Below are 20,000 nucleotides of genomic sequence, written 5' to 3' on the forward strand. Positions count from 1 at the left end.
TCCTGGCTAAAAATATAGGTCCATGAAATTGGACGCTACCTCTAAAACCACTTAACAGATTGTCACCAAATTTTGTACGCGTACACACTACATTACTAGGAAGCTTCACTGGAAATTCCATCAATTTTCATCCATGCATTCAACAGTTATTAACAAAACAAAGTGTTGAATTTTTTCGAATACACTCCTTATCATTAGTTCTTTTTAATTCGTCGCCATGTTTACTTCGCCAATAAATCGCTAATCATTTGATAAAAATAGCACTTCGAAGCAATTAAACTTGTATACAAGTTTTTACTGTATTGAACCGTTGAAATATTTCAAATTTCAAAATCAAGCATTTTAAGCAAGTGAAATCATTCGGGATCTAAGTAGTCATCGACAGGAAACTGACGTGTTTTTCAGGCTCCTGAATTTCAGTTTGTTTGATTAGAGAAATTTTTTTATGAAAATTAAGTTTAATCATCGTTAAAATGCCGATTTAGAAGACCTAGAATTGAGCTAACGGTATGAGTGACAGGCCAGTCAGCCGGACGGTCAACAAGAGCGAGCGAGCATATCAAGCAGCGGAATGTAGGAGGTTGTAAGTCTAGCGGAACATCATCGGTCAAATCTGCAAAACACAAATGGTTACTCTTGGGGACCTTTCAAACCTGAAGCTAAGTATTGAATATTTTATTTACTTTTCAACTACTGAAAGGCTCTTAATTAATGAAAGGCATGAGCAGCTTGATTCCTGTCTGAAAAGTTCAATCTTTCGTGGAATTTTATTTCAATTTTATTCTAATATCAAAGATATTTCTAGAACTTAACCTGTTCATTATTTCATTTTCAAGATCTATAATTTTAGATTTTAAAAATTCTCACTGATAACTGAGAATGAAATACCTATAAAAATTGAGGCTTTTTAGAAAATTGAATGATCATTTTTTTTAAAACAAATAGCTAAGCCATACAAACGAGGTCATATTCCCTCTAAAACGCAATTGTAGAATCTGACTGATCATAGATATGTTTACAAAATTTTTCATTGAAGTGAAGAATAAAGCTTGATTTGGAAATTTTTAAGAATATCAGGGAAAATAGTGAGGAAATTATGAAAGATTTTTGTATAGAAATACATTATTTTCTGTATTTCAAAACTTGTTAAAATAGATTTAATGTTTGTTTAAAATTCTATGTTTCATAAAATTAAAACACTAATGCATTTCACAAAATTTCTTTCGATTATATTAAACCTCTCGAGTTTGTTGTTCACAAGCCTTACTGTTAGAGTTAGGAAAGTATGTAAATTTAATCCTCTGATAAATTTGAGATATCTGGATAGATAGCGTTCAGCCGAATTATAAATCTTGCAATTGTTTTATTCTAAATGTGGCATATGTTAGTTACACGTAAATGAACTAAAAAAAACAGCAAATTTAATTACTCATGAAAAAATCAAGCAGATATTTATTTTTAAAATAAAATATCATTGCATTACTTCTTATTAGTTATCACAATAGTGCCAGTCACATTCTTTTTGGATTTTTCAAAAATAAGATCCTTATAGTAAACACTAGAAGCATAGGAAAATAGGTTTTGAGAACAAGATCTTTACACATGTCAAAAGTGTTTCCTGATCATATCCCTTTTCCCCACATCCGCACCAAAATTGTTTTGCTAGGATGCAGAGGTGACCTCGGTCCTAAAGCATAAGTTTGATTTCTTTCATCCTTTTCTCTTATTTTCCTCTCTATAGTGCTCCTACTTTGGACCTAGAGCCTACTTTAGTCCTAAAATGCCTGAAATTATAAATAACTTATTTTGCAAGCATAGTATAAAGATACTACAATGCACACAATGAACTCTAATTCTTCCTGAATCCTACCATACCACTTTTTGCCATAAAAAGTCTTTCTAATAAAATTTTCAACGTATTTAAAAATGTACCTCCTCATCAGTGGTAAATCAGACAGCTCAATTAGTAGGGCGCGTTTTGAGAAACTAGAGTGTATAAGGAAAAATCACGATTTTTTACTGTCCAAGCCAAATTTTAAAGGGAAATTACTCTCACTGTGAAGAATATGAACCATACAACCTATTTTTCCTAAAATAAATGAAAATCAATGGAAAACCCGGAAAATTTGTAATGGGTCCAAATTTAGGAGACTTTTGACTTTAATGTTCCATTTTTGGACCTTACACCACCAAAACTTTGTTTCAATACCAAAAATTCAAAAAAAAGTGCGAATTTCCAATTGGTGCATAATTCAGAACCAATATTTATTAAACATTTCTAACATTTTTTTGTCAGCTTTACACAAATAAGCTACAATTTTGTAAACAAAAAAAAATTCAACGATTGTTCTGCTGATAAAGCCGACAAGGAGTAAAAGTGTTAGAAATATTCTTAACAGAAACTTAAGTGTTTTAATCATTAAAAATCTGTAATACTTTTTATGATAATGTTTGATTAAAGATTACATTTTTAATGAATTTGTATATTTATTTTCGAAAAATCATACTTTTTATAGGAATTATAGATCTAGGTCCAATGAAAGGAACCAGTTTAGTACCAAAATAGGAACAGTAGGTTCAAAGATGGAAATTTTGATCATCTATTTCTTTCCAAATCTTTCGATAACGGCGAATCCTATGCCGAAAATTTTCATTGATACTTGCAGATTAGATCATTAACTATAAATAAATTTCCTGAAAAGTATAAACTTCACGCCCATTCATGAGAAAAGCATGCTTTTTCAAAAACCACCGCTTAAAGGGTCCAAAGTAGGGCAACTAACCCTATTGACTACTAGGACGTGGCCGGCGCCGTTATTGATGTATAAAGATAGAGAATCAGTTTTGTTCATTGAGAATATGCTGTCAATCCCAGACACGATTCTTTTGACCTCTGGACAAAAATGATGGCCTCGTTCAATCACGGAATAGCAACCATTGGCGATGTGGAATTCGTTCTACTTAGCCACGCCTGCGGTTATGGAATCCGAAATGTTTAACTATTAATGATGACAAAATAGAGTCTAACACAAAAGTATCAAATCAGTTTCAGTTGTAGTTTAAAGTGGAATTTTGAGTTCAATGACTTAAGGTGGATGTGAGTAGTCGATCAAGCTAAGCTAAGCTATTGAACCGTTGAAATATTTCAAATTTCAAAATCAAGCATTTTAAGCAAAACAAGTGAAATCATTCTTATAAACTTAATCAAACCACTTTTCAACAAATGTATTTCGTCAAAATGAAAAACAGGTACTTATCTTAAATGCTCGGATCGATCTAAAGTCTGTTTCACATAGAATCTGGTCGGATAAAATAGATCATTTCTCCGCAAAGAACTAACGTAAAACAAAAGTAAAAAATGTCATTTTGTAGGGTTTTCATTGCACCCTAAGGAAAAAAATATATAAAAATCATTCGTCAACTTTTCGGATGAATTTTCGAACTTTTTTCGTGATACCACCCATCATTTTTTGCACAGTACTACTGGTAACCTCATTCGCCATCTTGTTCCACCACTTTTCCATTTGAGCGGGGTTTTTCATGGTTCTGCCACATTTCTTCAGTTTGCCCTTAACTATTGCCCAATATTTCACGATGGGACGAAAATCCGGACAGTTTGGTGGATTGATACTTTTTTCAACAAAATCGATCTCGTTCTCCTTATGCCACTTAACGACATCCCGGCTGTAGTGGCAGCTTGCCAGGTCCGGCCAGAACTTCACCGGACCTTTGTGGGACTGAATAAATGGCAAAACCCTCTTCTGGAGACATTCTTCTTTGTAAACATTTCCATTCATTGTGCCCCCAGTGATGAAAATCTTAGTCTTCTTCCCACAACTACAGATCCCCTGCCAAATCATCAACTTACGAGCAAATTTATCTGCGAAAACAAACTTGAATCTACCCGCAACATTCCCTTTACGCTTCGCAAGGTAAAATTTGTTACCGGGTATTTGTCCAAAATCCATTTTGACGTAAGTTCGTCGTCCATCAAAATGCATCCGCTGTACTTGGTCAACACTTTCTCGTACAACTTCCTTGTCCTGGTTTTGGCAACCAGGTTTTGTTTCAGCGTCCTGTTGGGGTGTTTGCTTGCATGATACGACCGCAAGCTTTCTCGCAAACAAATTCGTCAAGCTGTACTGTGGTTCGTCTTGAACTTTTTTGCCAAATCACGCAAGGAAATTCCAGGATTATTGTGAACTGATCGAATTACCTTTCCTCACAGCTTCCGGTCATATGTTCCACTTTTACGCCTGGTTTGTTTGTAAGGGTCTCCCAGTAACGTTGCAGCACCGAATTTACAGTCGATTTTGGATATTCCAGGAATTTCGCGATCTTTACCCCTGCCCTGACCGGTTCCTCTATGTGAGTGTGCAGAATTTTATCTCGCGTTTCGCGTTCCATCGTCCATAACTTTTGACTAACTTCTTCAATCTTGATGAAAATTTTCACCACTAAGTAAACAAACCATTCGGACAAAAACACTGTTAATAGATTTACGATTTGACAACTAGGGGCGCTGCAGTAAATGAAAAGATGCGACCAGATTCTATGTGAAACAGACTTCAGAGTTCATCTGAAATTCATCAATCCTTTGGGAGCACAATGATCCTGGACCGGTCTTGAGGGCGTAGTACCAGCCCCCCCTTTCATCGGTCACTTCCAACAAACTCACAAACTATTAAGATTTAAATTTATTTCATTCTACTTGAGATTCAAATTTACGAATTTCAAAGAATCGACCGAGAGAAAAGAATTTGCCGAACTGTCGAACTTATTGAAACTTATCCATCAAAGAAAAAATAAATTTAGTGAAATCACGAAGCTAAACGCGACCGCGGAAAAAATGCGACTCGAGCAAGGCCAACTTAGTCTTCCTAATTTTGCCACAACAAAATTTGAAATGTCATTGCAGTTGAAAGTCAGTATGTCCACGACTTACTTTTCGAATAATACATTTTTTTCCTATGATATTTTTGCTCAATGTATACATTGAAAAAAAAATACTTATTTGATTATTCATCTTTAAACTTTTTTACACTATTATTTACATTTTTCATATTATATCGTCACTTGTGAAAATACGTCCTAGAATCTTGTCATTCAAAAGACCCTATGGATGATCTTTAAAAACAAAATTTCTGCAGAAAAACACTTGCAAAATATAATATAATTCTTCTTAATCTTTGTGATTCTCAGCTGAGTTGTGCATACAAACTGACTCTTTTTATTTGAATTTTAAAATTAAATTAACAATCGATATAATAAATATGCTATCTCTTGCGATTTGAATTCTTCAACGAAATAGGCATGTTTATATTTTTACCAGTATTACTCATTATCGAGCTAATACGAATCTGAATTTTGAAAATTAATTCTGAATCTGAATTTTAAACCTGAATTCAAGTTTAAATTTTGGATTTTGTTACTAATTTCAATATTATTTCTAAATATTAAAGAGTGATACGGTCAAAATTTGGTCAAGGGAAAACGCGTGTAAATCGGTGAAATCGTTTATTTAAAAAATCAAATTCATTTTCTTTTTCAAATTTAATTAGTATTAAATTCAGGAAAAATATTCAGTTAGGCTTCCGCTTTTCCAAATCCGAATTGTCAGGCCTTACGCTTAACGCCTGCCATCAGATTTTGTACAACCACCTTGTCCACCTTCTTCGCCGCAGAAAGCCAGTTTGTATTGAACTGCTGCTCGTCCTTAGCAGTTTTTTTGGTCTTTTTTAGGTTCCGCTCAACAATAGCCCAGTATTTCTCAATTGGGCGGAGCTCTGGCGTGTTGGGAGGGTTTTTGTCCTTGGGAACCACCTGCACGTTGTTGGCATCGCATCACTCCATGGCCTTTTTATCAAATCCGGCTAAAACAGTACGGAACAACCGTGTTTCTTCAGGAAAGGCAGCAGACGTTTATTCAAACACTCTTTCACGTAAATTTCTTGGTTGACAGTCCCGGAAGCTATAAAAATTCCGCTTTTCAAGCCACAGGTTCAGATGGCTTGCCAAACCAGATATTTCTTCACGAGCTTTGACAGTTTCATGTGCTTGAAAATATCTGCTACCTTTCCCCTTCCTTTTTCCGTATAAAACTCCTGCCCGGAAGCTGCTTGTAGTCGGCTTTGACGTAGGTTTCGTCGTCCATTACCACGCAGTCAAACTTAGGCAGCATCGTCGTGTACAGCCTCCGGAATCGCGCTTTGGCCGTCGTATTTTGTTTATCATCGCGATTTAGATTCACTACCTTCTTGTAAGTCGATAGTCCAGCTCGTTTTTTGGCTCGATGCACGGTTGAAGAGGATACACCCAGCTTATTTGCGGCATCTCGGAGAGAGAGGTTAGGGTTTTGCTTGAAACTACCGGCAACTCTCTTTGTCGTCTCAGCGGCTTCCGATTTTCGTTTTCCCCCCGATCCAGACTTCCTGGCTGTCGACAAACGTTCCCCAAACACTTTAATTGCATTTGTAACGGTTGATTTGGCTTTTAGCGATTTTGCCAGCTTTGCGTGCGAGTAGCTCGGATTTTCGAGATGCGCGAGCAAAATTTTGATACGCTGCTCTTCTTCCTTGGACAGCATTTTGACAACTGAAGAGTGAATTCCAAAATCAAAATAGGAGCAACATTCTACACACACACACCTTCAAAATGAGGGGTGTTCAGGCTGTTGTGATATGAGCCTACTTGGTTGAATGATTCAACTGAATCAAAGCAATCGAAAGATTCCCTTTAATTCAACCACGGTAAATGAAAAGTTCATATACCAGTATTTCGATAGCAACTTACTACCTTCTTCAGTGAACGTTTTCGATTCGATTCAATCGAAAACGTTCACTGAAGAAGGTAGTAAGTTGCTATCGAAATACTGGTATATGAACTTTTCATTTACCGTGGTTGAATTAAAGGGAATCTTTCGATTGCTTTGATTCAGGGTGTTCAGGTTTTTTAAATGCAAAATTGAAGGAAATACGTCAAGTTGATATTGACCAAATTTTGACCGTATCACCCTTTATTCCAGTTCTATTCTATTCTATTTTGTTTATTTATAGAGGATTTTAACCAACATGGTCATTCGTTCTCTAATTTTTTTTATTCCAGTTAGAATTTTTAAAATTAATCAAGAAGTGAAATTTGTTTCCAAAATAGGACTCAATTATGAATAACCATTCCAGATTGTCTGCCTTTTTTCGGGCTTGCCCAGATTTTCAATGAAATTTTCGAGACAAATCCGGTCTAAATTAAAAAATATCAAATTTCAATTTTTTTTTATTTCTTCCTCAATTTGTTTTTGGATTATTGCCTAGAATTTGCTCGGATTTGTCCGGGTTTTGGAATGAAAAATTTAAATTAATTACTCGATTTGTGACTGGTATTTCAAAAAATAAATTGCTCGGAATTTCTCGGCTCAGCTACGTGCGAAAAATGTTCTGAAAAGCTCAAATTTTGAAGTACTTGTATTTAATCGGAACTCATTATTTCAATTGTTAATTTTTCATCTTACTTGTGATACTGAATTAAAATATGAATATAAAGATTCTGAGTAAATTATTTTCCGTCTCACGACATAACCTGATGAAAAATATTCCTCCAATTCACTCGATTTATAGCTACCGTTATTCAAATTCTCGGGCATCCCACATTCGCCAGACCATTCTCTGCATAATAATTAAGTTTAGAAAGGTCGAATCTTAATATGAAACAAAAATTCAGGATGGTTTCTTATACCTATTTTTTGTTTCATATTCTGAAAATTATTATCCAAATGTTGAGAATGCATATGAGTTTCGAAAATCATGAATCAAATTTTGAATGAATTGAAGAACGAGAATAAAATGTTAAGGTATTCGAATTACCTTAACATTTTATGCTCGCGGCAGGGGGTGGGAAAAACGACGGGAAAGAAAATTTCGCGCACCAAGGAAAATAATACGCGGACCAAAGAAGGACGAAATCGATGAAGTAGAAGAAAAACGAAATAAATGAATAAATGAGAATCACGATAATAAAATATACATGACGAAGACGGAGACTAAGAAGCAGCAGAAGAAGTACTTGCTGAATGTATGTATGTTGCTTCGTCGTGTATGTGGGTGGTTCTGTAGAATATTGAATAAAAAATCTAAAAAAATGCTTAGCTTTGCGATTGGAAATATCGGAAATAAAGTGATATGCAAAAGTGAGCTTTGCATGTTTTTTGTTTGAAAGGTTTTGTGTACATCAGCATGTATTATTCGAAATTTTGAAGGATATTACCTACAAAATATTTTTCAAGTAATGTGATATTTTTTAAGTAACATTTTCAAGGCACAAAACTATGAAATCTGTGAAGTAGAGCAGGTTCTAAACATCATCTCGATCATCTGGTGAAATTATAACGTTGTGTATGGGAAACACTTCAAAACTGATATCCAATCCAACTTGCACAGTATCCTGTTTCCATTCAACTTCCTGAAGTATGTTTTTAAAATTACACACACGATAAGAGAGCAGCATCAGGCAGCCAGCCTGCGATGATGGAAGAAATCTTGCTGCGACAAGTAAGTTAACCGAAAAATATGCTTCACCTGCCTTTAGTGTTCCTACAGTGGCAAACTGCATCCTGATCCCTTACTTGCTTGCTGCTGCCGATGATGTTTGCGCAAGGGTGATTCTAAAAGTCCTGGAATTGCACGGTTCATGTCCGGCACCAAGTCGTCGTAATTCATCCCCCCTGGATGTTCCGAGTTGGAGAGTTGAGTGAGAAAAAGGGCTGCTGCATCAGGAACTGTGAGTGTTGTTGGTTGGAAGCATATCAATCAACGTGCCGTAACTGCCGTCATCATTGTGCCGCCACCCACTCAAAACCGGTGTCACTAGTGAGGTTTTTGTTCCGATTCCTGGGCAAAAATACAAGCATATACACAGCCACATTCCACCCACATCATCAACAGCATCAGCAACGACAGGGTGCAACATAATCACTGATGAGTGGCAGCTCGAGTAGGAACCTACCATATACACCAACAACTCAGAGGAACCGCACCGTAACTTCATCGTGTTACACACCGAAAAAAAAGGAAACACACAAAAAAAAGCATAAAACCAGACGTCGACGACCACTCGAAATTGCACGCGACTACCCCGCGTCGCTGCGCCCTAGGAAATAGGTATACGTACGTATGTTCCTGTCCAATCCACCTTCCCTAGAGCAACGAACCTTTCTCTTCCTACAAACCACCAACCATATCGTTGATTTATAATTGAATTGCTCTCTTTTTTGCATCTCAAATCAAGTGTACCGAATTCAACAATTTCTGCCGTTTGCCCATTTTTTTTTTGCTCCATTTTATTTTATTTCCGGCTTTTTTTTCTTCCCGCAACCACCACGTTCGTCACCTTGCCTGGTGGCATTGGTTGGCATACGGGGTATTTTTTTCTTTCCTGCTAATGGGATCGGCACCATTGAAAAATAGAAGGAACTTCACTTTGTAAAATTTAACCACCGATATCGACGGGGATCTTAAGGGTGGGAAAATTCGAAAAACTCCAGAATTTATACTCGTTAAAGTTATAGTTGTATCAATTTAACACTACTTTTGCTTATCTACCAATCTGTACAAAAAGTATAGTTTTGGAAAGATAGCTACGGCTAGGCCAACCATACCGAAAAAAAATTTTGTAGCCAAGAGAAAAATACAGCGTGGAGTTCCCTACCAAACGCTTCAATTTATATCAATCAATTCATATGGATTACTTATATATTTACCTGCTACATAATTTGGAAGTTTCTAAAGGAGAATTATACAATATAAAAGTTTGAAATAGTAGAAAAGGTTGAATCAGACCAAATAAGTCTTCGTTGTTTTCGACTAGAAAGCTCTTCCTTCGAACCGGCTGTCGTTCAGATTCCTTGTGCACTCCCCCAACCCTGTTTCAGCATTCCGAAACAAAGCACAAACCACTCCAGGAACTTCCACCGGTCACTACTCAATCATTTTCACTGTTTAGTTCTAAAATGTCTATAGTTCAACTTTGATTAAATTAAAACTTTTGATGGACGAAAACAAAATCGCGTGCGTCGCCCAAAATTCAAGGCTTACTCCTCCTCTATGCTTGAGGAAAAATAAGTGCATAAGTAAACTGAAGCTAGGAGCTATGTGTTACTAGACTGAGCCGATTTGAGATCATTTCTGAATTTCTAAAACCCTTGGGTTTTTAAACCTTCGTTTTGGTTCAAAACTCATCCATGATTTCTTGCTAAATTTTTAAGAAACGTTTACATGAGTAAATTTGAACTTTTAAGGTTGGTATGGGTAAATTGAATATTTTGTACTGAAAAATCAACATTAACAGCCACCGTTCAACACCTAATAACTTTTTTGCCTAATGAGATACGAAGTTACGGTCTTTGACAAAGTTGTTCAGCGGAAAAATTACTTTGAAGAATTTATAAAATGGCACAAAAATCAGAACCATAAGACTCGCTTCCACAAACAAAAATTATGTTGATTTTTCAGTACAGAATATTGAATTTTCCCATACAAACCTGAAAGTTCAAATTTACTCATGTAAACTTTTCTTAAAAATTTTACAAAAAAATCATGGATAAGTTCTGAATCAAAACGTAGCTTTTTAGACCCCAGGGTTTAAGAAATTCAAAAATGATTCCAAATCGACTCAATCTAATGTGATCAGATTTTTTTTCAAGATCATGTCATCAAAAAATGTAAAAACTGGTGTTAAACCATACTTCTGAAACAATCAAACGTGGATTCTAAAAATACGAATCACAGATTGCTGACTTATGTGGAAAACTTCTGGATCCTATAGATCAAGTACACTTCGAGATCTGTTCAACTGCCAAGAGTTTTTGTTTTTACAGGGTTTTCGACGTGCCTCTAACGATGCTCCACGAAGTTGAAATTCTTCTCCGTTCGGAGGCTTTCAAAGCGTTTAGGGATATTTTACAGTAGTCACTCTTGTAAAACATGATCGATTTTCTCGAGTTCAATACAGTATTGGAAGGAGTTATCACGTGGCTGTCCAATTTCATCACGAAAATGTTGTGTGTTCGAATAATCCATCTAGAGCATTGTTGAGTTGTTGACTCATTGTTTTGAGAGCTACAGGCTTTCAAAGAATAATATGAGAGTCAAAGCAAGCCGTGCTCGAGAACGGACGTGTTTCTTCTGAACTTGAGTTGTTTTCGTTTATTTTTGCGCGACCAACAATTTTTTTCATCCGAAAGTTTATAGCATTCAGAAAACCAGAAAACGGTTATTCGCATTGCAATGTGCCATCATTCTTTATCTGTAAGAAGCTGATTGATGAAAGTTCACTAAATATGTATCGCAGCACCACAGAACGATATCCATCTTGAACCCAACTGTCTACAGATTGATGAGTTCGTTCCTTTTGACGTAGAAATACGTCGTACGGCAACACTATAGGGGGACAAATTGAAATTCCCAAATGGATCTCGCGTCACGAAAACTTTCCAATTAAAGGACATCATTTTCAAAAGACTTATCATCCCTGTTCATCGTTGATTCGGTTTAAAATGAAAAAAAAACACGGACGCCCCGCTCCCTGGTGGGTTTTGATTTTTCCTGCCAACTAATCTTTAAAAGAAAGGGCTCGTCGGTCAACTCGGTTTCATTCTCTGTTTGCCGTCGAAATGAGCAGACGTTTGCTGCGCTTCGATCTAAACTTTGACCCCACCAGTGGTAATTCAACGCAGATGTCGATTTACAGTAGTTCAGTGGCAACCGTGGCGTGGAGCAAAATGGACCAGTTGCAGAGACAGCGTCAGATTATGTTGCATGGTTCGATTATGTCAGATGGTCAGATTATGCCCACACGGTCGGATTATGTTGCGCGATCCGATTATGCCACAAGGTCGGATTGTGTCACATGGTCGAATTATGTTGCATGGTCAGATTATATTGCATAGTCAGATTATGTCATAAGGTAACAGTCGGGTTATCTCACATGGTCTGATTATGTTGCATGGTCTGATAATGCCACATGGTCGGATTGTGTTTCATGGCCAAATTATTTCACGCGGTCCGATTGTATAACATTGTAATTTTATGTTGCATGGTCGGACTATGTCACATGGTCGGATTATGTTGCATGGCCAGATTATGTCCGATTATGTCACATGGACTGATTTTATCGCATGGTCAGATTATGTCTCATGATATGTCACATGGTTGAATTCTATTATATGGTTGAAATCAAGCTTCCGAGATTCGCTCAAGATAGCTGATCTCTGAACGCTGTTTCCAAAGCTCTCTCAGGTAGTGAGAAGAACCGCTTTCAATTACTGTGTGAGCAGAGAACATGTTGCGCGACACTTATTCCTGTATTATCGGAGAGCATACGTTGCTTGTCTTGTTCGCGGCAGAGTGGAATTCTATCTCGTCAACACCCATTGGAGGTTCAACAAGATACTAACAAGATAATTCCCCGTTCCTTGTATAGCTGCAGAACAATTCGACAGGGGGAAAATTTTAGTTTGTCGCATTCGCTTGCGATAGGTTCGTAGCATTTATCAGCAGCGAAAAACTTGGCTCTGAGTTGGATCACATGGATCGCTCATACGTTTATCGCTACGTCGGGCGGTGGCAGAATTATGTATAACATAAACTAAAATCAAAATATCTCGAAAACGCGTGGATATTTTTGAGTCATGTTTTGACAAAAAATATTCTAAGAATTAAAAGGAACTTACTTATGACATTTTGGTTACTATTTGTTCCGCAAAGTGTGAGAAACGGTGAGGATATTGAAAAAATTGCATAATTAGTCATCATTATTTCTAAGAAAAAAAGTAATTTTCCATCGAAAGGTTTAAGGATTCAAACAACTTTTAAATCTTAATCGATCACAAACATTATCCTACACTCAATGAACATTTTATATTATTTTTCATTAGTTTCGTTATTCACAATTTATTCTCAGTTTGATGCATTGTTGATAATGGTAAGTTATCTGAGAAGGAGTTAATTTGAGTTGCGGGCTTGCGAGGAACTCGAAGCATTCTTCAGTAGTTTTTTTTCAGTTTTTCAGAGTGACATTCAAACATTTTCAATACTTTTGATAAAGTGTACAAAAAATACAACAGACCCCATTCGTTTTTGGCAACATTCGATTTTGGCACATGTGCCAAAATTGAACGGTTTTTAAAAGCGACATTACCATTTAGTTTCCTCTGTAACAGAACCAATATAATTTAGACAAACACCAAAAATACGTTTTTACGTTCAGAAAAGGTGATATAATACAATAACAAAATCAAAAAAAAAATTAAAAAAAATTTAAGTACTCAAAAACTACAAAAAGATGAAAAATTTGAAAAAAATCAAAAATAAATACAAACAATAGACTAAAAATGACAAAATCTACTTAAAAATGATGAAAAATGACAAAAACAGCAAAAATGACAAAAAAACAATGATTATAAACAAAACAAATAGTGCAAAATGTATCGAAAACATAAGAAAAAAATATAAAAATTCTTAAAATGGTCGAACATTGACTTAAAATAACATGATTGATAATAAAAATCATAATTTTGTAAAAATAAAAGAAAAAAACCTCATAAAAAACCGTTTGAATTTGGCAACACAAAATGTTTGGACATGTTGCCAAAAACGAACGGGATCTGCACTTCCAAATTTAGATTTCAGATCAGATTTCCAATACCAGCACAGATTTTTTTTGCTGCGATTATAGTCGTTTTACCATCTTTATGGCAGAATTGAAATTTCTTTCAAAGCCCTCAATTTAATAGTATTTTAATTTAAAGGTTTTTTTTTATTCAATCTGAATTCATTATTTATTTTCTTTATTTTCAATCCAACTTGTGAATCTGAATTAAAATATGAATTCCAAATGATGAATCTTACATACTCACTAAGTAATTATCCACCATTCCATGAAGTTTCAACTTATATGCATAAAATATGAGTTGAAGAAAAAATTCATGGACATTTTTTTTTAAATGAAATACAAAACCTAATTTTAATAACGATTTCGAAACACCATTTCATTTTTTTTCTAATGACGATGTGAATCGAATACCAGAAATCAGTGGTCGGAAAATCGCTCAAGAAAAGCAATCAGGAATGGTTTCTAGCTAGAATGATGCTACCTCCGAGTGCTGTGATACGCACGTGGTAAAAGTACCCATTGAATATATGTTGAAAATCAACACTAACTTGATACAAGAAGATATACCATGCCCCACCGGAAGCTACCGTTGCTATTCGTCACGTGGCTAATCGACGGTGATCGACATACTTGGTGATACATTTTGAACGTCGCTCCCTCAATCATTCCCGAACGTCTATCCTCGCATCATTGTTGATAATGCTCGTTATTGATAGACGATCATTAATGTTTCAAAAGGAAAAATCTGAATAAATACCAGGACCACATGTTCAAAAAAGCTGTAGCACATGCTGGACAGTTCATTGCGGTTACCTAGTCATGATTTTGTCCTTCTAGGCAAAACGAAAAATAAAAAATCATCTGATAGCCTACATAGATCGCTCAGAACTGATACATATCAGTTATGATCCTAAAGGTTGAAAGTCGTTAGGGGACGGAAATCAGCATCGAGACGTTCGTTGCTGATAGTCTGCGTCCTTTTTTACCTCATCATGTATCGCAAAAGTTTTTCAAATACAGAAGCGTCGTTGTCATGCATGATTGTTTGTATGATTTGGTTGAAGAAGGAAAATTTGACTGCTTTGATTTTTTGGCTCTGAATGTAGTCAAGCATGGCTCAGTGAAAATGATTGATTTTCGGAAGCATGCCAGGAATCCTAGATACGGAATTTGAAATATGAAAACAGAAATACAATTTCCATTTTGATAATAGGGATCCTCTGAAATGAGTTTAATCTGATTTCAAATTCAATATTCAGATATGAATTTCTATCATGTGAGTAAAGCATCCGCTCACTTTTCCTAGACCCTCATGAGAGAGGGGGGGGGGGGGGGTTGATATATAGCCAACCCCCCTTTCCCCCATTCTACGGCGATGCCCAAAATGACAAATTCCCAAAATGAAACCCCAGAATTAACTATTCATCAGAACATTTTTTTCCAAAAGGCATCATTTATCATTTTATTTTAAAAAATACATTGCATAACCAAATATCTGGGGTGAGTTTTAAATTTCAAATTTAACATCAAAGCATAATTTATTTCTATTCAACCATGAAAAGTGCAGAAAAGTATTAATTTTGATGGGAAATGTATATTTTTCATTCAAATGAATTCGACTGGAACGATACCACCATGCATAAGGAATAAACTAATGTTCTCCATTAAGTAAAAACAAGTAATTCAAAAATTATCTAGGTGGATCGTAAAAATTCCAGAACAATGTCGAATTCCAAATAAGTCTAAATACGTATAGGTATACGATTTGTATACGCCGATTCTTCTGTTAGGAAAACTGCTCCATCCTTCTGCTGAACGTTACAACCAAACCAAATCGGAAACAAACGAAGGATAATACATCGCTCAGAGTTGTCTCTTGAGTCGCTCTTCACAGATAGCATTCAGAGATGACAAGCGACAACTTATATTTTAATGTCGTTTATCATCGTTGAGTTGATTCATTATAGATAGGTGATTTGTTGCATTCGTCTGCCCGTAGAATACAATGAAACAAGATTCTTTGCAGGAACTCTCTCTAGGCTGACAAAATGTCACGCGTGATTGTAGCAGAGAGAAAATACACCATGTTTGTTTCGGCGGAGAATTCTCTCGCTTGACGATAAGGAGAAATGATCCAATTTCGGAACCTTGGTTGAAATTTATCATACAGATATTGTAGGCTTGCCAGATACTTTCAGAAAAAAGCGGGACATTTCACGACAAAAAACGGGACACAGCCGAAAAAAGCGGGACATTTAAGAAAGTCTTAAAAAAAGCTTAATTGTATTGTCAAACTTATACGTATAACATCAGCCAAAGTTATTCTTAGAAAGTACACTAAGGTTTTTTTAACGCGGATTGATTTTGCTCAGTTTTTTTACATCACTTCTGCTTACTCGGTTTGTTTGCCATAAACACGGTTATTTTCCACGGTTCTCGCAAATAACACGATATTTGAGAGAAAATGATTCAAATCCTACATTCAAACTACGGATTTAATATCGTGTAAAAAACCTTTGTGCAGTATTGAATATATTTTAAATTTGTTTTTAAAATTTTTAAACTCAAGAAAACTTCCATCATTGTATACAATTAAGTCGAAAAAAGTGGTATAAAAAAGGCTATTTAACTAAGATTAGGTCGAAAAATTAAGGTCTATATTTATTTGGGAGCAACTTAAACATTTTTTTCTTCATACCAAAGTTATTTATATTGCATTTGTCCAACGTGCTCCAAGAACGCTTATCTGAATGATAATTTTATTGTAAGGCCGATGACATAGTGAGTGCGATGCGATGCGAATTTGCGAAATATTTACGGACGCAGCCTACGCGAACTCGAGCGGCGGAACAAATTGACATCTGCTTCGCCGCGTTGAGTATGTCAGGTTTAAGCGATTCACATACATTTTCATTAAATGTGGTTCACCGCATTGATTCGCATTCGCCGCATCGCATCGCATCGTATTTACTATGTCATCGGCCTAACTTTGAACAGTCCAGTATTGTCTTATGTAAACTCTGAAACATTGACGCTTATTTTGAGAAAAAAAACCTATTCGAAAGATTTTTTGTGTTGAACCAATGAATTGAAATTGAGGATAAAGTTTGATTTTTTCCAGTGTAAGTCAGTGAATTTCGTAAAAGTTTTCCATGAAAAAAAGCGGGACATTTCGATGAAAAAGCGGGACGGCGGGACATCCAACAAAAAAGCGGGACATGTCCCGCTTTTGCGGGACGGATGGCAACCCAAAGATATTGCCATTTTGACACTGTGATATGTTGATCCTGATAAGAATAGACCACAAGTTCACCTATACACATCTATACAATTCTCATTCCTCGCCTACTTACTGTGAAAGTCGGAGAACCTTGTGTTTCCAAAAACCTTGGATCTAGGATGCCTATGACATTTTGATGTTGTACTGTAAAGACAAAGTAAACAATGAAAAATTTAGTTATGGGCTAAATTGTTACAGTCAATTGAACAGCGTGGTTGAGAGAATTCCGAAGGGTGACATTCAAATCCACTTAGGCGACTTCAACTCAAAGATTGGCTCCGATAATCAGGACTTTGAGCGCATCATGGGGCGCTATGGCCTAGGACAGATGAGCGAAAATGGAGAACTGTTTGTAGAATTTTGTGGCAACAACAACATGGTGATCGGAGGATCGCTCTTCCCCCATCGACCAGCACATAAGGTCACTTGGGTATCCCGAGATGGCCGAACAGAAAATCAAATTAACCACATCTGCATCAGCCGAAAATGGAGAAGGAGCCTTCTTGATGTCCGCAACAAACGAAGCGCAGCATATGCATCTGACCATCACCTCGTCCTTGGCGAGATACGACTGAGAGTTGCGCGTGTCCAACGGCGCGAGGAGAAAGTCGGGTGTCGATACGACGTCTGCCGGTTGGAGAATCCAGAGGTGAAAAGGGCATACGTTGAACAGCTAGAATCCCGAGCCTCGGAGTTGCCGACAGACGGAACAGTCGAAGAACAGTGGCGTGGAATCAAGAATGCCTTTATCACGACGAGTCATGGTACTCTCGGTAAAGTTTGTGGAAGACGAAGTGAATGGATTTCGGATGAAACCTGGAGGATGATCGATGATCGGAGAAAGGCGAAAGTCGGAATTGAGCAGGCATGTACCGGGTCAGCCAAAGCAGCCGCCCGCTTACGATATGCGGAGCTGGAAAAGGCAGTTAAACGAGCTTGTAGACGAGACAAGAGAGCCTGGACAAACTCCCTAGCCGAAGAGGGAGAAAGAGCCGCCGCCATTGGAGATATCCGATTATTATATGATATATCTCGCCGCCTTAGTGGTGTAAGGACTAATGCAAGAATGCCGCTAAAAGACCGAGCAGGTCAGCTGCTGACAGATCGAACAGATCAGCTCAAGCGTTGGACTGAGCATTTTGAACAACTCTTCCGAGTTACAAATAGCAATGGCCAACAGAACCCGCAGCTCGAAGCGCCAACAGTAAGCCAATAGAAGCGGCAATCAAAGACATGAAATCCACCAAAGCGCCTGGAATCGATTGCATTCCTGCTGAAATGCTGAAAGCCGACCCTGCCTTGTCAGCACAATTGTTGAACCGTCTTTTCGCTGACATTTGAGATACTGTAACATTACCGGCCGACTGGACGCAGGGTATCCTCGTAAAGGTCCCGAAGAAAGGAGACCTGACAGAGTGCGGTAACTGGCGAGGCATAACGTTGATCTGTACAACCCTCAAAGTACTTTGCAAAGTGATTCTGAACAGGATCCAGGAGAAAATAGACGCTACACTCCGACGGCAACAAGCTGGATTCTGATTCGGACGATCATGTGTGGACCACATCACAACGCTACGAATAATACTAAAAATAATAAAAGCATTCGTCCGACTGAACCACGAAAACATCTGGACTGCTCTAAGAAGACGAGGAGTTCCAGAGCGACTAGTCCATCTCATCGAACCACAGTACGAAGCATTTTCGTGCAAGGTCCTGCACGACGGTACCTCGTCCGATCCAATCCCGGTAACTGCTGGAGTGAGACAAGGATGTATTTTATCACCGCTGCTTTTTCTCATCGTAATGGATGAGATCTTGACTGGATCGATCGACTGTAGACCAATCGAGGATTACTGTGGAATCCTTCGACAATGGACTTTGACCTGGCAGACGATAATGTTTTGCTCGCTTAAAGACAACAAAACATGCAGAGCAAACTCGACGACCTCACCGAAGGTCTCAAAATAAATGTCGGAAAGACCAAGTCGATGGAGATCAACACAGGAAATCCTCCCAATTTCGTAGTTTTTTTCTCTGTATTTTTCGATTGACACGACACTCTAAAGTAGGTATTGCAGCTTGATTTGATTTTGGTGAGAGGCCGCCTCAAATCTCGGATCTCATGCCACAGGTCTTAAATCTTTGACTCACGTTTTAGATCTCAAATCTCTAGGCTCGAGTGTTAATTCGCAAAAATCGTGCAAAAAATCCTGGGAGGATTATATTAATTCTATTTATTTCATACATAATTCATATTTTTTGTTATTATAAGAATTAGAATTTTTTTGTTATTATAAGAAGTGTAATTGAATTTTCATTTCCCATTTTTTTGTTTTTCAAATGTTTTAAAAGCATATGAAGTTGTCGAGAATTGATAGCTTCTTTATGGGGCTGCGATGTATGGAAGTTCTTTTTTGACGAGACAAATAACAACTTCCTCTTAAGCTCTTTTCCCGCCGAAGAACCCGAATCAAACCTTGAGCCTTTGATAGTTCGAATATCGAGTACCTCATTTCCCAGGAATTTCGTTTCCGATTCCGCCGAGGCGACCTTCCAGTTTCAGCCAACCACCTTCGAAAAGAATATCCTCTTTTGGAGAAACCCCAAAAGCATGACTAAAAGGGAAAAAAAGCCGGAGAAAACCCTTTCCCCTTTCCCTAAATCGGAATCATTCAGAAGCCGATGACGACGTCGACGACGGACGGTAGGAAAATAAATATAAGCACATAATCTTTTCTCTTGGTTTCGGGGGTCTTTTTTTCCTGCATCCGTCCCACACACCACAGTCCCCTGGTCCGGATCCGTCGCCGATCCGTTTCTGGTCCTGTTTCATATTTTCACTGTCAAATAATTCCAGGAGACCAGAAAAAATGTGTCGTTATCTGCCTTCGGCTGCCCGGAACATTATTTGGCCTTTCTCCGCCCATGCCCGCGCTCGCTCATTTCCGTAACGAACCCGGTTTCGGTTGGTCTGCGCGGCCTCTGCTTGGCTGGCCACTGCCGCCTGGATTTTCGACGAAGGGTTACCAGAATTACTCGAATTTTTCTTTCAATATTT

General features: G+C 37.3%; 1 protein-coding gene across 1 annotated transcript in view; it reads left to right on the top strand.

Moving 5' to 3' along the window:
* The window catches only part of LOC129743418 (uncharacterized), a 29,007-nt gene that overhangs the window by 7,106 nt on the left and 1,901 nt on the right, over positions 1–20,000 (top strand). The gene's annotated exons all lie outside the window — the stretch shown is intronic.

The sequence above is a fragment of the Uranotaenia lowii genome, chromosome 2 (assembly GCF_029784155.1).
Source record: "Uranotaenia lowii strain MFRU-FL chromosome 2, ASM2978415v1, whole genome shotgun sequence".
Taxonomy (NCBI): Eukaryota; Metazoa; Arthropoda; class Insecta; order Diptera; family Culicidae; genus Uranotaenia; species Uranotaenia lowii.